Here is a 3,764-nt window from a genome sequence, read left to right as displayed (position 1 = left end):
AAAGTATTCGACGCTGTACCCGCCGGGGGAAGCAGAGGAAGAGAAAGACCTCCTCTCCGTTGGAAGGACCAAGTGGAGAAGGACCTGGCTTCGCTTGGAATATCCAATTGGCGCCACGTAGCGAAAAGAAGAAACGACTGGCGCGCTGTTGTTAAATCGGCTATAATCGCGTAAGCGGTGCCAATAAAGAAGAAGAAGAAAGGAGATTCCCCAGAAAGCAATGCTTTATTAACACACGAAATGCTATACGATTCATTTTTTTGTAAACACAAGTTGCTTCACAAAAATGCTATATCTCATTAACTAACAGTTTTAATCCAACTAATAGAAATCATTTAGATGGTAGTACTTGTATTACCTATGTATCAGCCGCAGTAAAACGTGGACGGATCCTCAAGTATTTACATAAATGTATAAATATATATATACAATTTATTTTTTTTGTCACCCTATTGAATACTTTGACGTGAAATTTAGCATAGATGTCACTAACAGTATTACCAACTTACAGAAAAAAATTTACCGATTTTAAAAACACGCGAAGTATAAATTAAATTCAATTTGATCACATTTTTTATTATTTCTATTTTTTATTATTTGCTCAATATTCAAGGACCTCGGCCCTTTATTTTTCGCTTTTTGTAAATTTGCGCCGTTATAAAAAAGTTTATGCTCTCTTGTGCATAGTTCGCATTATGTATATTTTTTCTTTTCGGATATGAACGATGTGTATTTTGTAGAAACTTGTATGTTTTTGTGCAATTGAGAGCTCGCTAAATATATGAATTCTCTGTGCTAATGGCTGTGTGAAAAGAATATGCTGTAATGTGTTGTCTAAAATTACGCTTGATTTTGATTGACGATATATTTATGCGGACTGAGCAGGCAATTGAGAAGTAAAGTCCTCTATCGACGAACAAACACCAAACTCTATAAGTCACTCATAATTCCCGTCCTGCTATATGGTGCAGAGGCTTGGACGATGACAACAACTGATGAGTTGACGTTGCGAGTTTTCCAGAGAAAAGTTCTGCGAAAGATTTACGTCCCTTTGCGGGTTGGCCAGGGCGAATATCGCATTCGATGGAACAATGAGCAGTATGAGATATATGAAGACATTGACATAGTTCAGCGAATTAAAAGACAGCGGCTACGCTGGCTAGGTCATGTTGTCCGAATGGACGAAAACACTCCGCCTACCCGCCGGGGGAAGCAGAGGAAGACCTCTACTCCGTTGGAAAGACCAAGTGGAGAAGGACCTGGCTACGCTTGGAATATCCAATTGGCGCCACGTAGCGGAAAGAAGAAACGACTGCCGCGCTGTGAACTCGGCTATAATCGCGTAAGCGGTGTCTACGCCAATTAAGAAGAAGAATATATTTATGCGACGAAAAGAGAGCACGAAAACGGAGTCAGTAAAACAGATGTTTAACGTATGCACTATTATATACATATATGTACATATAGTATATAAATAATCACATATTCTAATATGTTTGATATTATATGTATGTTTAGGTTTTTGTCAATATGTTTTTGTGGTATGTATATTGAGAATACTCGTATACATTCATATATGTATGTCTGTTTGCTTGTTTTATATTTTATTTTTGTGTTGCTTTTTATGCAAAAATTTAATATTTGCTTTCGCTTACCAATTTCAAATTCCAGAAGTCTGGGCCTAGAATGAATCATTCTGCTGCTCCTGACGTGACTGCTATCTGTCGTGACCCCAGCTTCCTGTTGCTAAGGTAGCTCCGCCAGCAACACTATTCTTTTATATTTATGAAATCTACGTCGTGCGGCTTCTACGCAGTCTGGGTTTAAGTAAGCTTTCATAGTTAAAATAATCTCTGATGGACCAAAACTCGTTAATAAAATTCTATGGTAACCACTTTGGAGGATGGAGTCATGTGTCGAAATTCACGCAAGTGAGGAAAGTTCTCTGATTTTTTTACATATAACTCAAGCAGCTCACGATTTCCGGTCTTTGACCAAGTAGCCTAAGAACATCCGTTCGAAGGCGAGCTAAAGTGAAAAGGCGAAACATTCCCTACATAGGGTTATGCGCTGGGTTTGGGACCCGCCACGTAAAAAAAAAACACCACCCAATGAAAAATAACAACCAGCTTCGGATGAGAGACCTCCCATTTTGGTGACGACATTGGCAAACGAAATAAGGACTATGAATTGAGGACATGTACCTGGAATGTCCGGTCCTTTAATTAGGAAGGTGCCGCTACCCAGCTGGTTGACGTCCGCATGAAAATAAAGGCTGACATCACCGCTGTCCAAGAAATGCGATGGACAGGACAAGGACTGAGGCGAGTAGGTTCTAGTGGCATTTATTATGATGGCCATATAAAGGAGCGCAACTTTCCGACTCCTTCGCCGATTAATATCATTCACTCCGGTGGATTAACGTCTAGCCACTATCCGCATCAAAGCGAGGTTCTTCAACATATCGCTGATTTGCGCCCACGCAGTAATTATATAATATTCCGGCATATACAAATTTATTCAGCTACCTGGCTGTCTCCGGGTCGGAAACCCACCAACCAGATCGATCATGTGGTAGACGGAAGACTCCAGTGTTTTAGACGTGCGTAAGCTTTGATGTCATAACATTGACTCGGACCAGTATTTTGTTGCAGCTAAAATACGCACCCGCTTCTGTGCAGCAAAAGTGCACGTCAACAACGACAAGGAAAGCGTGACGTCGATAAGCTGCAATCACAACCGACAGCCGAATGATTTTCTACTCGACTGGCACTCCTGGTCTCTGGGAGCACTCGTCAACAACTCGTTATAAGGGAACTGTGGAACGACATTTCAAGCTCCCTAAAAAAACCATTGGATTTTCCGAAAACCAAAAGACTAATTGATACGATAAGGAGTGCCCTGTCGCCAGCGGAGCTATTCAAAAACGGCGAAGAACTGATAAGGAGCACGGATCAGCATCTGTGCTCTGCCCAATCCACAAAAATTAAGACCCCACAATCTGCACCAACTACTGTGGGATAAGCCTGTCCAATATCACGCGTAAGGTTCTATTGAAATATAGCAGCAACAAAAGCAGTATCAGTAGCATACTTCAAAGGCAACAACTTCAATAACAGCAACAACAACAACACCTTCAATAGCAGCATCAAAGTCAACAACAAAAAAATAGTTGTAAGTAACTCTTATATTCATTAATTGCATGGGAAATAATTCCTCTAGTATTATATGTATTATTAATTGCCACTCCCAACTCTCGTGTTTAAGAAAAAGAAAACAAGATAAATTTTTATCTCAACAAGATACATTGTATTAGTACATTAAATATATACCAAGAAAAAAAAGAAATAAAGAATTTTTAAAGTGGACAAAATAATTTTACTATTTTCAAAAAAGGCAGTGAATAATTTTACTGTAGACGATATAGCTAGATTAATAGCTACATAAACCACAAATTTAAGAACTGACATAGCTCAGTTGAGTAACAAAATTAAAACCTTAACAAATGCGGCACAAGTAACTGAGTATGAAACTGAAGAAATTAATGATTCTATAACATATAACCAAAATTTAGATATCGTAAAGTCTTTGCCAGAATTCTCTGGTAAATCTTATGCCAGTTGGAGAGAAGCTGCAATAAATTCGATGAGCGTCTATATTGAAGGAAGTAGAAGGTATTTCGGAGCACTAACTATCTTCCGAAATAAGAATGTAGGTAATGCCAATGATATGCTAACTAATCATGGCACAGTTTTGAATTTAGA

This window comes from Bactrocera neohumeralis, unplaced genomic scaffold (genome assembly GCF_024586455.1).
Source record: "Bactrocera neohumeralis isolate Rockhampton unplaced genomic scaffold, APGP_CSIRO_Bneo_wtdbg2-racon-allhic-juicebox.fasta_v2 cluster09, whole genome shotgun sequence".
Taxonomy (NCBI): domain Eukaryota; kingdom Metazoa; phylum Arthropoda; class Insecta; order Diptera; family Tephritidae; genus Bactrocera; species Bactrocera neohumeralis.
Note: the sequence above shows the minus strand (reverse complement) of the source record.